Source organism: Ochotona curzoniae, unplaced genomic scaffold (genome assembly GCF_017591425.1).
Source record: "Ochotona curzoniae isolate NIBS_2020 unplaced genomic scaffold, NIBS_Ocur_1.0 scaffold_1852, whole genome shotgun sequence".
Classification (NCBI taxonomy): domain Eukaryota; kingdom Metazoa; phylum Chordata; class Mammalia; order Lagomorpha; family Ochotonidae; genus Ochotona; species Ochotona curzoniae.
In genome coordinates this window covers 59,055,155-59,080,965 of record NW_024467087.1, presented here as the reverse complement: position 1 = coordinate 59,080,965, position 25,811 = coordinate 59,055,155, and the positions used below count along the sequence as shown (strand labels likewise).

Below are 25,811 nucleotides of genomic sequence, written 5' to 3'. Positions count from 1 at the left end.
TTTATGTTCTGAATGTTGTGTCAAGATACTAATCTCTTTTCCTGTTTTTTTTTTTATGTTACTCGTCATCCTACTATATTGATACAGATCTGTGATTTGTGACCAGCAATGTTTTATTCCTTAATATCCCAAATTTGACCTGTTACAAACTCTGAGGTATGATCTCAATCTTGAATAACTAACTCATAGCTGGCCTCAGCCAAACTGATTACTTCATTCTGAAAATAAACTTTGTCTCTATCTGTTTGATTCATCCCAGCTAAGTTTCTATGATTCCCAGGTCCTCATTATATATTGACTATCAAACATCTCCTACAATCTTTCTCTTCCCGATTGTCATACTTCTTAAATTTAAAATAACCACAAGTTTTTTTCCTTCCTTCTGCTTTTATCCTTGCTTCATAATCTACAGACCTCTGTTTATTTATCTATATATTTATTTGAGACTGAGAAAAAGCACTTCCATCTGCTGGTTTATTTCCCAAATGGCTATAAAAACCAGGACTGGGCCAAGGTAAAGAAAGGAAATAAGAGTTACTTTTGAGTCTCCCAAATGGGTGTCAAGATCCCAAGCCCTTAAGCCATCTTCCAATGCTTTCCTAGGCATATTATCAGGGAGCTATATAGAAAGTACAACAGTTAGGACTGGGTCCATATGGAATGCCAGCTTTACAGGTGGTGGCTTAATCTACTACATCACAACATTGACCCCCTAATTAAGTTTGTGTAAACCTCATTGAGTAAACTGTTCATGTTTTAAAACACAGTAATTGTTGGGCATGCCATGAAGCACCTTCTCAACTATCTAGTCATGTTGCCGCCTATTCAGCTGATCATAAACAAATTATCATAGTAGTCATATTACAATCTATCATATTGGCAAAATCAATTCAGTTGGCCTCATCCTTCAACCTAAAACACCATTTTTCTATCATTTCTTTGAAGTACTAACATCACATCTTCAGGACGGCTTTCTATTATGCACTAATCAAAATGTTTACCACCAATGTATTAATTTTTCGCTGCGTATTCAAATACCGTTGGAGATGTTAATTCCTTAGTTTCATAGTTTTTTCTTCACCCTAAATACCGTTCACTTTGCATTTACTTATCCTTCCACTTAAAATTTCTCCTCATGACTTGTAGCATCTTAGTTTGGAGGAATAATATAATCTTTTAGAATCATACTCCTAAACAAATCATGTCAATATTGTTTCCATGTATGAAGTATTTTTATAAATTGTGGTCATTCCACTGAGCACATCTGGAGTCATGAGTGCTGCTTTAGGAGCCCACAATATTGTAGAATGAATAAAACAGTTACTTTCAATTAGAAAATAGCCAAAATAATACTCAAACATATGATCCAAACTACCATGGCCCTTGAACTTTTAATCTTTGAGGGCTCTTTGGCCAATATGGTTACTGACAACCACTAGTCTTAGGTTATTTGTCGGCCAAATAAGAGACAATGGCAGCATTTGGTGCTTATAAGTAAACAGCACTAATAGTTACTCAAATAGTCTAACAAAAAAGCAACCTATTCAGTTCATTAATATCACAAACATGTGTTTTTTACTATGAGATCATTGAATCAACTCTCATATTTTATTGTACCATTCAGTGGTGATAACAATTCACAGTGTTACATAACTGTTGTTGCTATGTATTTGCATATTTTTTCATGATCTTAAATAAGAACCCTGTGTCCACTAACAGTATCTGTCCATTTGCCCCCTCACTCTAACCTCTAGTAACTTCTTTGTGTTTCTATAAATTTGTCAGCTCTGGTTACCCAGTATAGGTGGAATCATAAGCTATCTGCCATTTTGTATCTATTTTATTTCATGTAGCCTTGTATTTTCTTTTCCATGGTTTGATTTTATTTTTAATCATTTTTTTCATTTTTAGCTTTTAACATATTCAGTATAGTTCATAGATACAAGTCTAAGAGTATAATCATATCCATTCCTTCCTTTTTCCTTCTTTATTTCTCCCCCATTCCTTCTTTCTACCCTTCCCTTCCTCTTCCTCCTTTTCCTCTTCCCTCCTCCTCTTCTTCTCTCTCTTTCATCTATGAGATAATATGTTTTTACTTACATAACAGTTAAGGGTTTAATGCACCACCTAATAAGGAATTCAATCAATAAAAAGCAAGAAGTTCCTAGTTTAACATAGATGTAGAAAGGACTATAACCAATAAACAGAAAAATGACAATTTTTGCCTATGTACAGAAAATTTTAAAGTAATCACAGATTTAAAAAATTATAACAGTATCATATTTTTAATCATCACTTAGCTTAATATTTTCAAGTATTAAAAATGTGACAGCATGTACTAGAATTTCATTCCTTTTTATGGTTGAATAACATTTCATTGTACATTTATATAACATTTTGTTCATTCATCAATCTCTGAATAAACATTTGTGCTGTCTCCACATTTTTACTATTATGCATAATGCTTTTTTTAAAAAAAGATGTATTTTATGTGTAGGTTACAGGAAGAGAAAAGGAATCTTCCATCCACTGGTGTACTGCTCAAATAGCCACAACAGCTTGGACTTAGACCAAAGCCAGGAGCCAAGAACCAGAATTCAGGAACTTCTTTCAAGCCCCTCACATGGGTGCAAGGGCCCAAGTATTTGAACTTTCTTCCAGTATTTTTCAGGTGCATTAGCAGGGAACTGGATTGAAAGTGTAGCAGCAGCTAGATCTGGAACCAGTACCCTTATGGGATGCTGTGATCACAGGCCACAGTTTTACCCACCACACCAAAATGCAGGCCCTGAACAACGCTTCTGTAACAACTGGTGTATTAGTGTCTGGTTCCTTGACTTCAGTTCATTTGATTATATGTTCTGAGAAGTGGAGTTGCTGTATCTTGTGATAATTTTAAGCCAAGATGGTGGCTCATTGAGAAGCTCTGGCAACCACTTCCTCACAGAGACACCAATGTGAACATCAAGTTGCCGCCACAAGAGCTATGGTGAAACTACAGTATCTCATTTGGTTATATTCATAAGAAAGTCATATCAAAGAAAACAAACAGTAAAACCTGCTAAGGACCAAGACCTAGGGGATTTACCATAGTGCTTGGTAAGAAAGTATTCAAGGTGGCGTTGGGTCCAGGGGTTAGTATTCTGACTGCTGTTTGCTGCTCGAGTGGCTGCTTACAAGAATTTTGTGTCTATGCTAATTATTGTATGATATTATTCTATAGTTTATTGTCTTTTAATGTCTTAATTTATCAGTGAAATCCCATGAAAAATGTTATGGGTTGCCCAAGAACCAGTCATCAGATAATATTTGTGATGTTCATCAGACTTTTGAAGTGTTTATTTCTTGATTTCTAGATTCTGAAGAATTGCTGCTTATTTATGGATTTCTATGTACAATTGGCTGATGATGGCATTTGGTTTTGACTTGTTATCTTGTAGAATAGAGTGAACAGTGGACTTTTTTTTGATTTGATATATTTGAAAAGCAGAGTTGCACAGAGAGAGAGAGAGAAAAGCTTCTGTCATCAATCAAATGATTCACTTTCTAAAGGGAAAATTAGGTTTCAAGATCTAATAAGAGTATTGAAAATGAGAAAAAGCACTCGTATATGGGAAAGAATAGCTTGATATTTAAGATGAGATGTTATATGCATGGGATTCTGTCTCAGAGTACAGTGGCAGTAGTTGTTAACTACTTAATCCTTTTTTTGGTGTACAAATATAAATTATTTTCAATTCTCCTAAGTCATTGTTCATCAGTCTACTATATGAGGTATTGATATGTGAGAGAATGGAATTCAAATATAAAATTATCAACATATAAATTTTTATTCTCAACATAAGCTGCATCGTCAAGATTTTTATAAGCAATGGTATCAACCATTTAATCCATCCTTAAAGAACTGCAGTTCCTGAAAATTTAACCATGCCAATGCAATATTTTTTCTTATTAATAACTGAAGGAAATGACTGTCCTTTAAAGATTTTTTAAGATTAGGAAAAAAAGGAAAGAGAAATCAGAAGGAACCAAATCAGGACTTTAAGGTGGGTTCCAGAAATTCAACAAGCAGATTACTTTAAACCTCCTAATTGTTGTCATGAGCTTTGCTCTTAACTGATCTGCACTTGCTTTGGCTGAACCACTTCAAAACCTTGGGAGCCACAGTTTGGATTTTGCTTTGTCTACAGGTTTGTCCAGGTGAAAATATGCTCATCTTCTTTTTAAATTATTTGAAAACAACTTTTCAGAATCTCATTCACACTTGTTTAAGATTCCTATTGAAAGCTCTGATTTCTCCGATTGAACAGTGGAAAATTCCAGTTCATCAAACAGAAAATCTAATCAACTTAATTTTTCAGTCAGGATTTTGTAACTTGAACAGATTCAAATATCTGAAATTGGCTACTGTTTTTACTGTTAATTGTTCATATTCAAATTAGAGCATAGACAACATTACTTTTTAGAAAATAGTTATTTTTCTTTATTTTTTATAAGGTAGGGAGGGAGAGAAGGAAGGAGATTGAAAGGATGGGAGAGAGATTTCTTTCTTCTGAGTCACTGCCCAGTGGCCACAAAGTCCAGGGCTTCCCAGACTGAAGCCAAGAGCTTCATTTGAGTCTCCTACATGGATCCAAAGGCCCAAGCACTTGTACCATCTTCCAGTGCTATGCCAGGCGTATCAGCGGGGAGTTGGATCAAGTGGAACAGCTCTCCCTTTCCCCCAGATACAGGAAGAAGATAAGAGAATGTGGAAAAAATGTTTACCCACTTTCCTCTAGCCCTTGACCCTTTGCATCCTAATCAACTATTTAAAAATCATCAAAAATAAAATAAAAAATAATCTGTTTTAAAGATGTTTGACCAGCATTCTTTGATCTCAGATGCCATTGCCAGTCATTGATAATCTATCTTGTCATCTATCCATTTTGACATCAACAAGTGTTTCCTGCTTGCTCATCATGTGGCAATATATTATCCTGAAACCCAAATGACTGTTTCTATTATTGTGTTAATGGAAATGTTTTAGATAATCAGAGCAGTTGGACATTTTTCCTGGATTTGCTGAATTTTCCATTGCAGGACTACAATAAATAGATTTAATCCCTTCATCCAATGTTACACCTTTTGTCTGAATCATTTATATCCATTATGTTTGCTTTAGCTACCATTCTCTGATCCATGTCAGTGTCTTCTAGACAATGACTACACTGGTATTACTGATCTTAGCTTATTCAATTGCAGTTACATCACTTTATGGGGATATGACTGTTCCATTCCTTTCCGTCTAAAGTATGACTCACCACAATTTTAGAGACATATTTAGCCAAATGCCAATCTATATGATGTAATAAAATAAGGGATCATTTTTCTCCTATGAAATTATTTAAAGGAAAAAACTGGAGAAATACTCTGTTCAGCTCAGTGGTAGACTAAACAGTTGAAGCATCCATGCCCCAAAATGAAATGAAAAAAGTACTGTGTGTAAAAACAGTAATGGGGGCAGTTTGTGCTGCAGTATATTTAACTACTTCTAGGAACTTTCACATATCATTCCAGAGTACCCAAGATTGAGTTCCACCTTTGTTTTCGATCTAGCTTCCTTCTCATTTGCTTGGGAGATGGTGCATACATTTGTTCCCTGCCGTACACATGAGAAGCAAGGAGTTCCTTGTTTTCGGCTTTGGCCTGGCCCATTCCTTGAAGTTGTGGCTATTTATGGAGCGAGTAAACAGAGCTCTCTCTCTCCCTCTAGAAATCTCCTTCTGTTAGATCACTCTGCCTTCCAAAAACAGATAAATAATTAGATGCAAAAAAAAAAATCAAAGAACAAATGGTTGGCCTAATGGTTAAGATGCCAGTTGAGAATCCTGTATCACATATATGAGGATTTGGATTTGAGTTTTGGCTTAACTCTCAATTTCAGCTAATGTGCATCCTGACAGGCAACATGGTGACTCAAGTTCTTAAGTCTGTGCCAGAGACATGGGAAATCCAGGTTGAGCTCCTGTTTCTTGGATTTCCCCTACTCCACCTCAGTTGTTTTAAGCATATAGGGAGTAAGCTAGTATTTGGGAATCTCTCTTTCTTCCATTCCCCTCCCTTCCTTTCCTTCTCCCTGCCCCCTTTCCTCCCATTCTCCTTTCCTCTTTCCTTCTCTTCTTTCTTTCTTCTCTCCCTTCCTCTCTCTCCCCTGCATTCAAATGATTAAAATAATAAAATAATGCATTTAAACTATATAGAGCTTAGCTTAATCATTGTACTTTTACATCAATTTCTCTTAATCTATATTTTAATTTTATATTTCAGATGTATTTTCTCTTCAGATTTTGAAGAACAAAACATTAATTTTAAAAGCCACATTCTTTTTTATCCTTTAAGTTTGTTTTTATTGCTACCCAATTTCACTTCTTACATTTTATTTGAGTTCAAGAAGAAATCGAAAAAACAAAGAGATTCACAATATAATAATGAATCTGCAGGCCAGAAAATTGGGGTGAAAGTTAACAGATGGGAGTACACAGCTGGTACTACAACACTTTGGATAAAACAATATAACAGCCTCTAGTCCTTGCAACTAGCTAAGAGAATTAGGTTTCAGTATTTACACTGCCATATGTAAATATGCATATTGAAAAAGGTATAAAAATAGAAATAAATTAATCTTACAAAAATGGTAGCACATATGCAACTCCAAGATGCACACATAAAGATTCCCAACGATCTTCTTATCCTTCACGGAAAAAGACCAAAACTACATTTCAAGGTGACTGTTCAAGCAATACCTCTGGACCTCAGAAAGAAAACTTATAGCACATAGAGACCTAGGATGACTCTGGTAATAGAGGAACAAAGCAAACTGGCAAATGTAATTGGCCCAAAAACTGGAAAAAAATTCCCTTTTGGAGACCTGTGAATTCCTGCTCTTTGAACTGGGACTGTTGTTCTGCTTTACTACTGCTTTGGTGGGAATGGGAAATCACGTGCATCTGCTTCAGACTTGGAACTGACATTACCATAAACAGAACCACTACCCCCAGGAAGCACACACCCCTGCTGGGATTACAGGATCGCTTGAACACCTCTGCCATTACTTCCACCAAAAGTGAAAAACAGAGAGACTACCACTTCAGTGTTCACTTGGTACTAAATTCAAAGTAGATGACCAAATTGGCATCCAAGGATCTATCTTTAGGAAAAAGCCTTTAATTCACAAAAGCAATCTTGCAAATGCAATAGAGAAAACAGATTCACTGTAACAAATAATAACATAGGAGTACAGGAAGTATGAAAATCAAGACAATATGACTCCTCAAATTAGCACAATAATGCATTATTGTGAGACTTTAAAGGAAAAGATTGCTGTAGTGCCTTATGAAGAATCACATACATTGATATAAGAATACTAAAAACAAATACTGTAACATATAAATAGGAAATTCAGTGAAATTAAGAAATAAACACATCAAAATGGCTCCAGTTAGAGACACTTATGTTCAATGAAATAAGCCAGGGTCCAGCTAAGTGGTTAAATCCATGCCTTGCATGCCCTGGGATCTCATATGGGCGCTGGTTCATATCCCAGCAGCTCCAGTTCCCATACAGCTCCCTGCTTAGGGCCTGGAAAAGCAGTAGAGGACAGTCCAAAACCTTGAGACCCTGCATCCACATGGGAGACCCAGAACTTGTTCCTAGTCCCTGGCCTTGGATCAGCTCAACTCCAGCTGTTGCAGCCACTTGAGGAGTGAACCAGTGGACAGAAGATCTTTGTCTCTTCTTTGCTCTGTAAATCCTCCTTTCCAATAAAAATAAATCTTAAAAAAAAAAGAAATAAGCCAATTGCAAAAGGACAAATATCATATGTTCTCTCTGATATAAAGAAACCTTCCTGCAAAATAAAAGATCAATAGATGTACATAAGCATGTATATACATATGTTTATCTAGAGGAACTGTATAATGGAAGCAAGTATACACTGAAGTGGAGATACATTGCAGTATGCATCTCTACTTCTGAATAGAAGACGGACTCCAAATGAAACTGTTAAATATATCTTGACATTAGAATGCTGGACTTCATATCATTGTCTATACCTACAATGTCAGGATAAACTTAAACAGCAGAAAGATGGACTTGTGACTAATGCTAAGGGATTAAGCTATTGCTACAGTACAGCAAAAAACAGTGGCGGGAAAGTGAAAGGGAAAATCACTGAGCCTAAGGAACTGTGTCAAGAAAAATTAAGAATTAAAAGAAATGAATGATATAATTGAGGAATTCAGCAAGGTGGAGATTCTGAAAAAGAATGAAACAAATTGTTAGTAATGAAAAACTCAGAAAATCAAATGAAAATTCATCTTCAACAACAGACTGATTCAAACGCAAGAAAGAAGACAAGGAAGGTCATTATACAATGCTTGATGGATCAACCAAGTAAGAATATAAGACCCTATAGTGCAGACTAGCATGTGGAGAAATGAAGACACATTGCATGCAGTACATGTCTCTCCTTCTCAATGAAAGTAGTACTCTTAATGAAACAGTTAACTATGCCTTTACAGTATGATATTAGATTTTCCACTTTTCCATATACCTACCATGCCATGATACACTTAAATGGCATTTAACTTTTAAACTTGTAGTTGTTAATAAGGAATTATACTAATGTGATAATTTGAGGGAAAATGGCAAAAGGGAAATTGGGACAGGAGGAAGGACAGGGGAAGGGAAGAACCCCTGTAACTACAAAACAATATCATGGAAACAATGAAAAATGATCCTGTTAAATGTATATGCACCTAACATCAGAATACTCACTGTATAAAATAGACATTATTAAATCTAATGAAAGAGATGAGCTCCAATATAATCAAAGTAAGTGATTTCAACACCTCATTTTGATCAATGGACAGTGCACAGATCATTCAAATTTAAAAAATCAGCAAGGAAATATCAGAGGCAAACTACACTACACAATAAACAGGTTTAACATATTCACAGAGCAGCTCACCCGACAGCTATAGAACACACTCTTTTTTTAAAGTTTACCGATTTTAATTTTTATTTGAAATGTTGAGAAAAAGAAAAAAGATGTTCTGTCCACTGGTTTATCATATCTGATAGCCAAGGCTGGATAAACCTTAAAGCCAAGCACCTGGAAATGGAAATATTCTAAGTGAGTGGCAAGGACCCATCTATTTGTGCCTTCATCCACTGCCTCTCATGATTAATATTAGCAGCAAATCAAAATAAGAAGCAAAGCCCCCCAAAACCAGGCTTCCCAACATAGTATGAATACATCCTAAGCCATGGGCTCAACTTCCAGGTCAAATGCTCTCTCCAGAACAAACATTCTTCCTATAATCACAACGAACATTTTCTAGGACAAGCCACATAACAGGCCATAAAATAAGAATCAAATATCTTAAAAATCAAGAGTAGATGTTTGGCCAAACTGATAAGATGCTCATTAAGAACCGATACCTGGTTTCAACTGTAGAATCCACCTTGTTGCTAATGACAACCAAACTAGGAAGCAATGATGGCTTAAGTGACTGGAGATTTTGCCACCCAAATGGGAAACGAGTTGAATTCCATCTATTGACTACAGGCCCCAGCCTCTTGCCTAGAGTCTTTGTGGGCATTTGGGAAACCCCTGAACCAGCAGATGAGACTTTCTCTCTCTCTCTCTCTCTCTCTCTCTCTCTCTCTCTTTCTCTCTCTCTTGCTCATTCTATCTCTCTCCATGTGTGTATGTGCGATTGTCCCTCTGCTACTCTGCCTTTCAAATAAAGAAACAAATCTTTTAAAAATATATTATGTGTGACACAAAGGACTGGAAGTGGGGAGCTGGTAGGCTTCATACACAATCAGAAAAGCTTCTTGCCTTTCCTTATTTTCACATTTGGAAATGCTGCACTGTAGCTTGCAAGAATTGCATATTAATCTAACTGTTAGAAAAATTTAAAAAATACATTCAAAAAGAAATACCAATTGTTGATCCAGTGCATGTATGCCTAAAATAGCATCAATCCTTATGCCACAAAGCTGAAAACAATCTGAATGTTCAGTGAAAGTGAAATCAGGGAGAAAAAAAAACACAGCAGCAAAGTCTTGTGTTATTAAATGAAAAATAAGGCAGTTTCAATCATCCCGGAGATCAGTATTTCTTTCTTTTTATAAGATTATAATTTTATTGTAATGGCAGATTTACAGAGAGGAGAGACAAAGATCTTCCATCTGCTGATTTACTACAAGTGACTGCAACAGTCTGGCAGTCTCCCACTTGGATCCAGGCTCCCTAAGTTTTGGGCCATCCTCTACTGCTTTTCCAAGACACAGGCAGGCAGCTGGAAGGGAAGTAGAGCCACTGGCATATGAATCAGCGCCCATATGGGATCCTGGTAAATGCAAGGCTAGGGCTTTAGCCAATAGGCTACCGTGCCAGGTCCAGGAAAGCAATGCATCACGGAACAGTCTCATAGTAACTATTTAACTGTTGTGGGGAAAATGAACATGATTTCTCAAAAGCGTGATATCAACTTGAATGTGTGTCATAGTCAAAATATTGCGTAGTAATTACAATCTCAGTTTTTGCAGGTGCATAACAAAGGGAAGAAAGCAAATCATTCTGTTGCATGTTGTTAAAGGGTAAAGGGTAATTTGTGTCTTCCTATTTAACTTTGTTATGTTTTCCTAATAAAATGAAAAAATAAGTTATTCACATCTATGAGAGGTGAAGTAAGGTGATTTTTATTTTAAGCACTTTCTCATATCTTGAAATTTTATCATCTGTTGAATCTTAAAGAGATTTTTAATCTGTTAAACCATGAACATTAGAGGAAAATATATACACAGGTAAATAAAAATCATGTGAACTGCACTTTCAATAGTATGACCATCACTATTCACCTCTACTTCTTCATCATCTTTCTGTATTAGATGTTGTGTAAATTACATTTTCTATGAATTCTTGGCAAGACTTTTTCAAATAAGTATTTACATTCTTATTCAATGAATAATGTATATTACACAACACAAAGTACACACACATATATATATAATCTATACAAGTTGTTTTACAAATATAGTTCATTTAATTGCCCTCTTCTTGTCAAATCAAGCATCTTTTGTGATAAAATGTCATATATCCTTTTTTAAGTTAACTTTTTAAATTATTAATTACATTGCATTATGTGACACAGTTTTATAGGTGCTGGGAGTTCCCCCACCCCTCCCTAAACCCTCTCCCCATAGTGCATTCCTCCACCTTGTTGCATTACCACAGTTCAAGTTCACTTGAGATTCTTTCATTGCAAGCATATTCCAAGCATAGAGTCCAGCATCTTATTGTCCAGACAAAGTCAACGGCTTGTTGGGGAGACCATCTCTGGTCTGAAAGTAGAGCCGGTAGAGTATCATCCCTATCAATTAAAAGCCCCAACATAACATCAGCAACAAGTTATAATGTTAAGGAGTTAATTGACATAATAATGAGCAACCAATATGTTATAAGAAAAAAAGATGCAAGTTCCGAACCACATCCTGTGGCTTCTTCATTGACATTTCAATTTTAGTTTATACACAATTGGCTTCTATACACCTTAAAATGGCTATAGATTACTATTCAGCTGTTTTGTGTCTATTTTCTTTATAGTATTTAGCATTTTATAGCGTTGAAGCATAATTTTGCTGAACCTGGCTTTTTTTTCGGGTAGTCTAGACTGGCTTATAACTAACAAGACATATGTCAACAGTTTAGGTGCAGAACAGTTTTAGGAGGGGTGTGCAGAGAAATCTTCAATACCCTAGTGAGGAGTAACCAATCTTTTTGTCACACCTAGTAAGGTATAAGTGAATCTACCCTAACCATTTCCTGTCTGATTCCAAGCTTTCCTTGTTGTTCTCTGTCTATTCTAGATTGTTTGTTTTGAGGGGTTTTCAGAGTGATCCTGATGGTCATTGCCAGAGAGGATAGGGACCCAAAGTTGGAACCAAGGGAGGATGAGAGAAAGCTCCCCTCCCTAGACCTGAAGGAAGTTTACTGTTCTTCTGTTTCTGTAGACTGCTCAGGGCTCCTGGCTGTTGTTCTGATGTCCTTGGATACTGGGAGGAAGGATTGGGACTTCTTCCATCCCATGTGGGAGATCCAAGTGGGAGTGGATGACCTCAGAGTTCTTGGCCTCTGAAGGCACACCCATGGTCTCCTTGGCATCTGGAATGTAGTCCTTGGTGCTCATACTGATAGTCCTTGGTGAGGATCTGGGAGTCTTCAGGGTTGGGATACGAGCCTTCTCCTGTCCCCCTGCTTCACTCTGGGAAACCCCCCTTGCTCCGTGCATATGACCTCCTGTTAAGAGGTTGTTAGGATCGCTCTTGAGTCCCCCTATATGTCTTTGTAGTTTAACTATTGTCTAATGCTGATTCGAGTCTGTTGTCTATGAGTTACCAGTTATAATCCTGGTAGGTTATATTTCATGTATTCCTCACACATTCTAGGGAGATGGAAGATTTCTCTGCTCTCCCGCCTCATTACAGAATAACATAGGATCTTACATATAACCTTAAATGCTTTGGAGATCACGAGATAATAAATTGTCAACATAGCTAATATTTCTGATTTCCATCCAACAACCTTCTTCTCCAGGGGTACCTGTTAGTCATTGGGTAACCATGGCAGCCCCACATGTGGGAGTGGGAACTCTAATCTAGTGTTTGGGTTTAGTGGCCTGCAGTATTCCAGACCAGTGTCTTCATGGATTTTAGACATAATTATTATTAAGCACAACCGATTTTGTTTTCCTGGTTTATCACACAGGTTTGAAAGAAATTGCATGAAACGGTTATAACTCATGAAATCACTACTCTCATAATGTTGTCCTATTGCTTCTCAGAGGAATAGCCATGCATTTCAACACTCTTCGGCCCTCTGATAGGATCTGAGTAGTACAATGGCCATTTACGAAGTGTAGGGTGCTAACTATTCTGGTTGTATCTCTTTGGGTCAGTCTTGTCAAGGCACTAAAATGTTCCTGACTCATTTTTGCAGTTTAAATTGGTTAAATGACATGTACTCTATGTATGAATTTGTTTATTTATTTAAGAGTGACAAAGAGAAAGTGAAAGAGATCCTATGCATTAGTTCATTGCAAATACTCTGAAACATTTTCTTCACTGGCTCTTCCTCATCTATGCTTTCTTGGCTCATGGATATATTTCTTTTCTTTTTAGATGTAACAAAATTGTTATGAAAGTCACAGTCAAGTTTTGTTACTCTGCAAATCATGATTTCATGAAGATGATTTTTAAATTTTAATTTATTATATAATGAAGTGTAACTCTCAAAATTTTCATTCCAAGTTCCATGCTTTGTTCTGAGAAAGTTTCACTATTTTCTTATGTTGTTTAAATATGTCATACAAAGTTTTATTTATTTATTTATTTATTTTTGTTTTTTTTTTTATTATTATTGTTGCTTACATTGTATTATGTAGTACAGCTCCATAGGCGCTGGGGATTCCCCCCACCCCTCCCACACCCCTCCCCCCATGGTGGATTCCTCCACCTTGTTGCATAACCATAGTTCAAGTTCAGTTGAGATTCATTGCTTGCAAACACATGCCTAGCATAAAGTTCCGTGTCCTATTGTCCAGATAAGTTCAGTGGCCTCTTGGGGAGACCTTCTATGGTCTGAAGATAGGTCTAACAGAGTAAAGATCCGGTCAGTTAAAAGCCCCAACAAGGCCTCAGTATCATTATACAACATTATGGAATTAATTGACATAGTATTGGGTAAACAATATGTTAAAAATAATGCAAGTTCCATTCTTCGAGACATCTGGGTTGAGACAGTATCAATGACAGGTTCAAAAAATAACAAACAACCAAACAAAAATTACACGTTAAATCAAGGCAAACATGTGGTATCTAATCTTTTGGGATTCACTCATTTCCCTTAGCATTATAGTTTCCAGTTGTGCCCATTTAGCCACAAAGAACTGCATTTTGTTTTTTTTAATAGCTGAGTAGTATTCCATGGAGTAGATGAACCAAAGCTTTCTTATCCAATCTTCTGCTGATGGGCATTTTGGTTGCTTCCATGTTTTTGCAATTACTGATTGTGCTGCAATGCACATAGGGATGCATGTTGGTTTGTCGTAAAACAGGTGTTTTGGATATATTCCTAGGAGTGCTATTGCTGGGTCATATGGTATGCAGATTTTGAGTTGTTTGAGAAAGAGAGAAGGAAAGAAAAAAAGGGGAAAAGGGGGGGAAAGAGAGAGGGAGCAAAATCTTCTATCTATTGCTTCACTTTCCAAATGGCCACAACAACCAGTGCTGTTACACAGTGCTAAAACATCAGATCATTTTCTACTGCTTTCCCAGGCCAGTAGCAGAGAACAAAATCAGAAATGGAGCAGCTGGGGCATGAACTAGGGCCCAAAGCGATGCCAGAACTTCAAGCATCATCTTAGCATACTACCACAATGCTGGCTTATAGAACTCCCCCCTCCAAAATTATTTTTCAGCACTCAAAATACTTTTATTAAGAATACGGGACACAGGGTTAGTTTTTAGAATCTCAGATAGCCTGTCTTTGGCATACTCAAACTTCCTGTCCTTCGAACAGATATAGCATTTGATGTTGCTATGTGGGTTCCCCCAGGCCTTGCCCAAATGCCTATACACCTCTCCCCCCTTGCATAGACCAGAGAGCAGCCTGTTAACATGTCCCTTGGAGGAGTTCAGAGCAGATGACAGAAGGCTAGGTTCTCGCCCTACACCCCCACCTCCTCCTCCTTGAGGCTATGATTCTGGGCTCAGCCAGTCATACACACAGTACAAACACCTTTAGCTTGGGCACTTTTTTAACCTGGGTGCCATCTGTTATATGAGCCCCAAAACCACAGCAGTTTTGTTTGCCCTGCCGGGAAGCTTCCTCTTTCAGATCATCTGCAACAGCTGCAGGAGTTGTCAGTTGGTGTTGCTAATGAACAACCTCTACAATTCAGCCTGATTCGTTCATCTGGTCAGAAGCCTGTAGAGCTTTACCAATGGCCTCAGGTAGATATTTTGGCTCTTGGGCTCCTTGCATGGAACATTTCAGTCATTGTAACGAATGCGGGCTCCCATGATGACGTCTCCTGTCTAGTCATGTCTGGAAACACAACATAACAATTTTTATTTTTTTAATTTTAGAATTTTATTCAAGACATTTTATTAAATATTTTCAGTTTGATGCTTTATATTAATGTTTGCATTAATCTTCCCTCTAATATCTATCCTTTTTTAGTAATAATCATTTATTACATTTCTTGAAAAGGAAGTTATTTCTCATTTGTTCTGAATAAAATTTATTTTTAAAACTATAGAATAAGATGAGTATTTTGTCCAAGAACAAAGTTAAAATATTACACATAAGATTAATTATAACCTTCCACAGTTCCTGTTACCCCCTTTCCAAAGGTAATCAATGTTATTATAGAGGTTTTTAATCCTTCCAATTTTTTTTATGAACTTAAATATACATACATATGCAAATACATATAAAATATGTGATGTTATTTATATGTATCCTTTTTAGTATAAACAACATTATACTAATATTTTCAGATTGTTTTACTCATTTAAAGTTACATCATGGAAATTTAGTGCTGTTATTACATGGAGTTCTACTTCATATATCACAGTTGACATGAAATAGGCATTCATATCCATTGAACATTTACTCTGTTCTCAAGTTACAAGACTTGAAAGCAGTGATGCAGTGAATATGCTTCCGTGTCATTTTATGACTGCCTACAAATGTTTTGCAAATCGGCATTTTTTTTTAATTTTTTAAAGACTTATTTATTTAACTCTTAGTTTGTCTTGGAGAGGGTGTAGAGAGGGTGTAGTTTGCTTTCCCTCTCTATGGACTATCATTCAGAGGTTTTTTTTTTATATAAAATTTTATTTTAACATTCTTTACATAGTTCATTAGGGTAAGAAGGTTCAAGGGCTACAGGAAAGTGGATAATCCTAGTATGTTTTCCATATTGTTACCTTCATGTTTAAAGGGGGGTATTAAGGGAGAAGGCCCACCCAATTTCCCACCCTCCCCAGGTCCCACATGTAGAGTATGCACCGAGGTTCTTGCTCAAGTGGTTTTGATATTGCCACAGTTATGAATTGCCACTCCAAGCACTATGCGGTCTTTGAAAAATCCACTGATTGACATAGTCCACCATAGCTGAGATGGTTGGTTGACCTGTTCCGTCTTCTCTCTTTTTTTCGTCAGGGTTCTGAGTCCAGCATTTAATTAGGAAGATCTCCAAAGAAACTTCTTGTATGTGCTAACAAGTACAGGGCCTGGCACCGTCCATCGCTCCAATCAGCTAGTGGTTGCAATTGTTGGGTTGGTTCTGTTCTCACTCCCGACTTCCACTGGAACCAATGGGTGTTGCAGTCCAGCCTGGTTCTGCCCAGCACATACTTGGCCCTCACATAAACCAGTGGGAGCTGCAGCCTAGTTGGAGCGACCCACAATAACCCCCACCAGGCCCACCCCCTGCCCTGGTTTGCCAGTAAGTGTAGCAGTAATCCAGTCTGTCCCACACCCCATTCCACCCCAGCCGCTATCTTAGTTTTATGTCCTCCTGTGGAACTGGTGACCCAAGAGGAATGAGCCCACTATTTCCCTCCCAGGCCTCTCCAACTCCCAGATTCCAGCTGATGCTGCGTCTAAGCCCAAACAACCCTCGCCCACTTTAATTTTGTTTGCACCAGTAGGAATAATCCGCCCAGCCCGGCTTTTCCCTGATCTAGTCCACATGAGGTGCACAGGTGTGGTAGCTCTGCCTAGTCCGGTCTGCCCCCATCCCAGCTCATGCTCTCCTGCGGAAGTAGCTGTCCTGCAAAGGAACCTTCCCTTATTCCCCTGCCAGCTCTGCCCACTTCCTTTCTTAATCTCAGGCTGGTTGGGCGTTGCGGTCCCTTCCGTACAGGCAACCTCACCTCAGCATTCCATATTGTGAACTAGTCTTTGTTGCGACCGAACCTGGTTCGACCCACACTGGTGCCTGGATTTGCCAGTGGATGACGTGGACAGCTTCAGCCTGGTCTTGCCCCCACGTCTGCCAATTGTATGCCAGTGTGTAGCTTTCCATGGCCTTTTCTGGGCTGTTACCTATCATGTTTCTTGCGCTTGCCTGCCGGATATGTGTCCTGCCAGAGGAGTTGCCCGGGCTCCTCCATCAGAACCTCTCCCAATGCAAATTGGCATTTTAAATTTTGATATAAACAAAAAGTCATTGAAGTGTCTTCATCAATCAACAATTTCCATTTTCAGGATTGGTCAGTTGTGGCATAGCAAATTAAGCCACCATCTAGAGTACAGGTATTTCATGAGTGCCTTTCCATATTCAGCTCCCTTCAGATATGCCCAGAAAGCAGTGGAAGATGCTCAAAATGCTTAGACACTTGCACCCACGTGGAAGAGCTGGATAAAACTCCTGCTTCTGGCTTCATCTTCATCCAGCTCTGGCTGTTGCAGCCGTTTGGGAAGTGAACCAATAGGCAGACGATCTCTCTTTCTCCTCCAACCCTCTTACACTGACCCTCCCTTCTTTACTCTCTGTAACTAACTTTCAAATAGAGCTTAAAAAGAAATTTCCCATTTTCCCCTAAATCATACCAGTATGTGATAATACTAAATATTAATTTTTCACTAATTGGGTGAGTGCAAAAATCACATCATAATTTAGTTTTCATTTTCTTGAATACTAACATAACTGAGCATCTTTAATGTCTTAATTTATGTGTATTTATCTTGTTTATTTATGGAGTTTATTTTATTAGCTCTTCTTGTCAATATGTGTCAATGTGTGTCTCTATTGGCTTGCTTATGGAGTTAGAGAAATATTTTTAAAAATACATATTCTAGATTTTATCTACTTTCCTAAAATATATCTAAACCAATACTGTACATAGTTTCATAAGTAACTTGTTTATAACTACTATATATGATTTCTTCCTCATATCATTTTTATTATCAATGAAGTAAAAGACTTATAAGACTTTTTTCTTTTGTCTTAACTTAGAAATTCTTTTTATTGACTTTCAAGGATATTTCTTCCTAAGTAATATCTACCTGGATCTTGGAACTGTGGCATTACTTAGGGGGAGAAAGAGTTTTTTCCAATGTGATTAAGTTGAGAGAAGACCTTTAATTTAGACTTTCACACTTTCATCCCTCAACCAGATATTAGGCTGAAGCGAATTTCAGAGTTCGTCCCTTTTTTTTTTAAGAGATATAAACAATTTTTTGGTCCGACATCTTTCAGGGATGAGGTGGTCACCACACCTTGCCATGTCGCCCAAGGATGATAAAAAGATGCCAGAAAGTCAGCCAAGAAGGATAACACCCCTGTGAACAAATCGGGAGGCAAGGCCAAGAAGAAGTGGTCCAAACGGAAAGTTCAGAACAAGCTCAACAACCTGGTGCTGTTTGACAAAGCCACATACAACAAGCTCTGCAAGGAAGTCCCCAACTACACAAGCTCCTCACAGCCACTGTAATCTTGGCCAGACAAGCTCTGCAGGAGTTCCTGAGTAAGACTTATCAAACCAGTTTCAAAGCATGGAGCACAAGAATTATATATACAATATAAGAACAGCTTATTAAATGTAATAACACCATCATTATAATATATAAAATTATAATTACTTAATATAATTAGATATCCATTCTCACCCAAATTTGTCAACTGTTTCATACATGCTTTTCTGTGTATGTATGAATGTGTGTGAGCGAGAGAGAAAGAAAAGCTTAGTAGATATTTGGTACCAGAATCCAAATAATGTCTACATTGTATTTGATTCATACATCTTTTACTTCTTTATTTTAAACCATACATTTTCTCCTCTTATCTCTCCATTTCTCTTTGTAGTTTGGTGAAGAACTCAGATAGTTTCTCCTGCAGGGACTTTGCCGGTTGCATTCCCATCTTCTCTCTCTTTTTCTTCAAAGTGGAGCTTTACTTTACAAGCTTAATTATACTCATATTTATTTTCCTTGGCAAAATGTTTCATAGACTGTCTGGTTTTCTCCCCTCAGGAGACACAAAAAGTGTGGTTGTCCCTCATTGGCCACATCTCTTTATTCAATAGGTGTGATAAAATAGTGATAGCCTATCATTGCAATTTATGTATTAACTAAAATTGCTTTAGAACTTTTCTTTTACCTCATGTCTGACACCTAGTGGTACAGTTTAAACAAGACAGACAATCTTTTAGTTTCATGTCAAATAATTAATGGTTCCCCAACATTTTTCAAATGTAAAATTTTGTGGTCAGTATTAAGATAATCATAAGAACTTAAAGATTTGATTTATTTCAGGCTAATACAATTATTCTCCTTATTGATACTCAAATTGTCATATGTTTGGCTTGTTGCGCCTGTTGATGTTGATGGTCTATGATAGTCTCTTTGCTTCCTGAGAATTCCACATAAAAGAGGGTCTACTTGTACATCTCCAGCCTCTGACATGAGACATCTATTCTGCGATCCTAGCTGCCTGTCAAGAACACATTTAAACAGATGGAGAATCATTAGCGAGGGGGAAACACAGAGGTCATGAGCCCAGGAAGTAGGAGAGGAAACAATGACGACAGAGGGACACATGAAGACCTGTGGACATGGGAAAGCAGCAGGGCCTGAGTGAAGTGTTACAGTGACCAGAAGCCCCAGTGGTGGTCAGCGATCAACAATCAGAGTTCCACAGGCAGCCAGGTAGGAAGAGGAGCTCGCTGGGAGCTCAGGAGCACAGGAGGTGAATCCAGGCATAGAATTGCCTGTCCTGCTGATTTGCTTAATTTGACCACAAGCAGAAGCATAGTGGCAGGGCCTGAGCAGGAACAGGGTGGATTTAATGGCTCAAACCCCAACCAATTCCACATTGGGTACTGAGGAAAAGACTGGGCTATGGGGGCTGTGGTGGAAGCCTAGCAGAGCCCAGGACTGAAACTCACAGGACAAAGTGAAACAAGTGATGGAGAACCAGGTACCGAATCAATAAAATTGACCTGTAGATCAGTGAGTAACACAGCTTAGAAACTGACCCCAAGGAGAGGAATCTGCTATCCAGAGTAACAGTCAACAAGAACAAAAGAAGAGACAGAGGCACAATGATTATTACCTCCCTGAAAAAGAACAAAAGCTTTTGTCAACCACAGAGTCAACTGAAGAAGGCATAGAGGAAATGGGGATAAAGAATTTAAAAACCTGCTGTAAAGCTTCTTAACAAAGCACGTACAGGAGTATGAGAAATTTATATCTATGTCACACAGAAAATAGCAACACTTGGACCTGGCGCCGTGGCCTAGCAGCTAAAGTCCTCGCCTTGAACATGCTGGGATCCCATATGGGTGCTAATCCCAGCAGCTCCACTTCCCATCCAGATCCCTGCTTGTGGCCTGGGGAAGCAGTTGAGGACAGCCCAAAGCCTTGGGACCCTGCACCCATGTGGGAGAATTGAAGGAAGTTCCTGACTCCTGGCTTTGGATCAGTGCAGCACCAGCTGTTGCAGTCACTTGGGTCACTTGGGGAGTGGATGGTCGGACAGAGGATCTTCCTCTCTGTCTCCCCTCCGCTCTGTATATCTGACTTTGTAATAAAAACAAATAAATCTTGGACCTGGCTGCGTGGCCTAGCGGCTAAAGTCCTCACCTTGAACGCCCTGGGATCCCATATGGGCGCCGGTTCTGGTCCTGATGGCTCCACTTCTCATCCAGCTCCCTACTTGTGGCCTGGGAAAGCAGTCGAGGAAGATCCAAAGCTTTAGGACCCTGAACCCGTGTGGGAGACCCGGAGGAAGTTCCTGGATCCTGGCTTTGGATCGGCATAGCATCGGCCGTTGCGCTCACTTGGGGAGTGGATGGTCGGACGGAGGATCTTCCTCTCTGTCTCTCCTCCTCTCTGAATATCTGACTTTCCAATAAATAAATAAATTTAAAAAAATAAATCTTTTAAAAAGAAGAAAATAACAATGCTGAAACAATATCAAGACAAACTATTAGAAATCAAGGACAGAACTGAGCAAATAAAAATTCAGTGAAAAGCTCCAATAATAGAATGAATGGGGCAGAAGAAAGAAACTCAGATTTGGAAGACATTTCCTTCAACAATGGGAGAAATATCAAAAAACTGGAAGATAACCTGAGTCAAGGCCAGAAGAGCATTCAAGAATCAAGGGACACTACAAAGAGGTCAAATATAAGAGTTATGGGAGTGCTAGAAGGCGCAGAAAGAGAAGTTGTGTTTAAAAATATTTTCAATGAAATAAAAAAAAACCAAAACTTTCCTAATTTGGAGAAAGAATTAGGAAATAAAATACAGGAGGAGCACAGAACTCCCAATAAGTTTAATCAAGAGTGATCTTTGCCACAACACGTGATAAATCAAGCACTCTTCAGCTGATCACAGGAAAAAGATCCTTAAAGATGCACGTGAAAAAAATCAATTAGCATATAGAGGAAATCCAATCAGACTCACTGCTGACCTGTCAGAGGAAGCTCTACAGGCCAAAAGTGATATATTCCACTTTCCAAACAAAAAAAGAATGTCATCCCACAATACCATAGCCAGCAAAGCTTTCCTTTCTCTTTGAAAATGGAATAAAATTCTTCCACAGTGAAAAAAAGCTCAAAGAATTGGCCTCTTCCTGACCTGCCCTACAAATCTTGACAGAGAAATGGAATAATACCTACAAAAACCAAAAGGTAAATGTGAAGAATGTCTCAATAAAACAACCGAAGACTAAATCAAACTATGAAAAATCTATTTCTAAAATGACAGAGCCAAATTAATGCATATGGATATTAATCCTGAATGCAAATGACTTAAACTCATTAGTCAAGTGTTACAGATTAACAGACTGGATAAAAACACAAAACCCACCTATCTATTGGCTACAGGAGACATATCACATCAACAAAAATATGCAGATATTGATGGTGAAAGAATGCAAAAAGATATTCCAGGCTAATGGAAAAGAAAAACGAGCTGGTGTAGCCATTCTTATGAAGGACACTACATAATGAGCAAAGAATATGTTCGGCAAGAAGAGGTCACCTTGTTAGTTTCTTATGATGTTTGCTTTTTCATTTCTAATTTTACTTGGTTTTTCTGTTTTGCTTTTCTTTGCTAGTCTGGCTGAAAGTTTATTTTGCTAATCTTCTTTTTTTTTTATTGTTGTTTACATTGTGGTGCAGTTTTATAGGCGCTGGGGATTCCCCCCTCCCCTCCCATACTCCTCCCCCCATGGTGGAATCCTCCACCTTGTTGCATAACCATAGTTCAAATTCAGTTGAGATTCATTTCTTGCAAACACATGCCTAGCATAAAGTTCAGCGTCTTATTGTCCAGATAAGTTCAGTGGCCTCTTGGGGAGACCTTCTCTGGTCTGAAGGTAGGGCTAACAGAGTAAAGATCCGGTCAGTTAAAAGCCCCAACAAGACCTCAGTATCAATATACAACATTATGGAATTAATTGAATGACATAGTATTGGGTAAAAATGGCTATTTTTTGGTTGCAATTGGTAGTTTCTTAGTTTCAATTCCACTTATTTTTGCTGTGACTTTTAACATTCTTCCTTCCTGTTCATTTTTTCTGTTTTTTTCCTTAGAAACATTTTATTTTTTATTAGAAAGGCATATACTCAAAAAGGAGATACACAGAGAAACATCTCCTGTCTGCCAATGGTGGCACTGACCGGAGCTGAGCCAATCTGAAACCACAAGCTTCTTCCATGTCTCCCACATGAGTTCAGGGTCCCAAGACCTTGGACTGTCCTCAACTGCTTTCCCAGGCCACAAGCAGGGAGCTGGAAGGGAAGGTGAGTAACCGGGATATAAATTGGCACCCATATGGGATCCTGGCTGATGCAAGCTTCTCACCAGGCCGCATTTATTCTTTTTTAATGAATCCTTGAGATGCATTAAATCATTCACTTGAGATATTTCTATTTTTTAAGCTCCTGATGTTATAAATATCCCTCTCAATACTGTTTTTGCTGCATCTCACAGATGTTAATATTTTTGTTTTTATTTTCATTTCTTCAAAAAAGTTTTTTTTTTATTAATTTCTTGTGACACACAGGTCATATAGTAGTAGTATTTTTTTCAAGAAGGGTTTTTATTTTCTTTTTCATTTTTTCAATGACACATTGATCATTCAGTAGTATCCTATTTAACTTCATGTTATAAATTTTATTATATATATTATAAATGTTATCAATTGTACCTCTTACTCCTATTTCCTTCCTTCTCTTAGATTCATGACTTTCTCTATATTCTTTTGTTCTATATGCTGATTCAGAAACTATGGTTCGCATCTGAATTCTCTTAGCAGTAGTTTTCAGCATTTAACAAGTACAGTTAACTGTAAAATGTTTTAACATCTCTAAAATAATTTGATATTCCAGTCCTTCTTTAAAATACAAGATTTATAATATGCTTTGCCATTCATTGGACAGACTCATTTTCTCTTCATCTGGTTCCTAGAATTTTAATTTTAACATTACTTTTCCTTGAGTAATACATTAACATGATTAAAAATCACAAACATCAAGAGGTATATTATGAAAATTAATGATTCTACTACTACTTTTCTTTTCCATATTACTTCTCCTTAATCAGTCAATCCCAATAAACACACATTTTTTTCAGATTTCTTTATGCAATATTGAGTATACACTGTTATTTTGCTTCCTTTATTACATAATGAAGTGTACTATGCACTCTATTTGGTTCACTGATTATTTTATTTAATAATTAATTTGGGAGATATTTCCATATCAGTTTAAATGGAGATTCCTCATTCTATTATTAATCACAGTATCCTTAGTTTATTGGGGCAGTACTTTGTCAATAGGAAATTGCATTGGTTAGGATCTTTTGCAATAATGAAAAACTATATGTAATAAATCTGTTTTATTGTGTATTAGATCATGTGTTTTGGTAAATACCGAGAAATTTAATTTCTGATTCAATGGATCATGTATCTGTATTTCTACTAGATATTGCCAAAATGTCCTTTATTTGAGTATTGTCATTTCACAACATAATTGGGAATGTGCGAGAGTGTCCAATATCTTACAACCTTTCCAATAAAATGTTATCAGTTTAGGGAATGGTTGCCAATCTTAGTAGTCGTATTTTGCATTTTTCCTATTATAAGGAAGAGTAAGCATCACTGAGGGCCACTGTATTCCTTTTCTGCTGTTTATTCATGACGTTTGCTCATTTTTAGTAGATTTTTGATTTAGTAACTTCTAGGGCATATTTTATGACATTTGCAGTTTGAATCCTAATTGGAATGTTTTCTTTAAAATTTCAAGGTTAGAGGAACATTTTCCAATGTTCTCCTTTCTCTTTAAGAATTTTCACCCAGCTGTAGGCAACCGCCTCGTTTGCCTTGAACCTAGGCAAGTGTTACACTACCGGGAGAACAGAAGGCATAGTTGGCAAGCATTCTGGGCCTGGTTTATGCCAAATTTGTGTTAACTATACTGATATATACCTAGTTGCCCATTCTATTTTGTTTTTTGTGTGAGGAAGGAAATGCTGAGCTGGAACATGCCATCCCAGCCCCCAAGCAGAGGTGAGGGCTGCAGATTGCAGTGTAAGGGAGTCTGGTGATATATTGGAGTGGGAGTGTCAAAGAGCATGTTTGACAGGGGAGGAATGACTTCTGGGGTCTTCTAAGAACCAGACGACTGCACCTGCAGATAGGCAAGGAAGTTGAGATGGATTTGTTTTGGGGGGCGGTGAACCAGAGGGTATGTTGGATCAAGTCAAGCCATCTGCCCACTTGTGAGACCTGGGCTTGGTTGAATAGCATCACTCACCACCCACTGGTGCACACAAAAGCTGGGACATGGGGGAACACCTGGCTGTGTTAGGCTGCAATACCAGCCCATGAGTGTTGCAATAGGGAATGGGGTACATCAGGCTGGACTGCAACAATCACAAGAACTGGATCTGGGGACAGATTCTGTAGGGGACTTGTGGGCTCAGCTCTGTGGGATTATAGTCCCTGCTGGTTTCCCCAAAGAGATGAGGGCTAGTGACAAGCTGAGCCAGGATGAACCAGGAAACACATCTGACACTCATGTGAGCAAGGACTGGGAGGCACAGAGTGAGGCCAGGCCACAGTATCCATAAACACATGTAGAGACCAGGACTGTGGGCAGGTCATGCCAAACAGGACTGCGACACTAGCTGGCACACATGAAATCTGGCAATGTAAGCAGGCCTGTTATGGGAACTCAAATAACTACCCTGCAAAATGGCATCTCAAGCTGGGGAGCACAACAGCCAGGGCTAGCAGAGCCTGCAGTATTCCTTAGCATTTGTACTGGCTGGGTCTAGGAGCAGGCTGGACTGGGCCAGGCCACAGCATGCACTGGCACAAACAAGAGCCAGAACAGGTTGTGGGCCATGCCCAGCTCTGCTAGGCTGCAACACTCACCTGTAAGAGCTGAGGCTGCAGGTGAGTCATGCCAGGCTGGATTGATGACCTGTTACCATGCACAAGATCCAGGTTTTGGAATGGGCCTGGTAACTTAGGGGACTCCCCTCATAGGCTGCAGCTCACTGGTGAGTGAATGTGGGTTGGGTTTGGGGACACAACAGGCTGGACTAGGCTTCAGTGCCTGCTGTCACTTGCAAAAGCCAGAATGGGTGTAGGACAGGCTGGGCTGTGCCATGGCATCCTCCAGTTCACATGAGAACTGGATCTGAGGGGTGAGTCAAGCTATGCTGAGCTATA

At 38.3% G+C, this 25,811-nt stretch overlaps 2 pseudogenes; one reads left to right on the top strand and one right to left on the bottom strand.

Annotated features, from left to right (window-relative positions):
• Positions 1-14,517: 14,517 nt before the first annotated feature.
• LOC121169151 lies at positions 14,518-15,132 on the bottom strand (annotated as a pseudogene).
• Positions 15,133-18,349: 3,217 nt separating this feature from the next.
• On the top strand, positions 18,350-18,687 carry LOC121169150 (annotated as a pseudogene).
• The last annotated feature ends 7,124 nt before the right edge of the window (positions 18,688-25,811 follow it).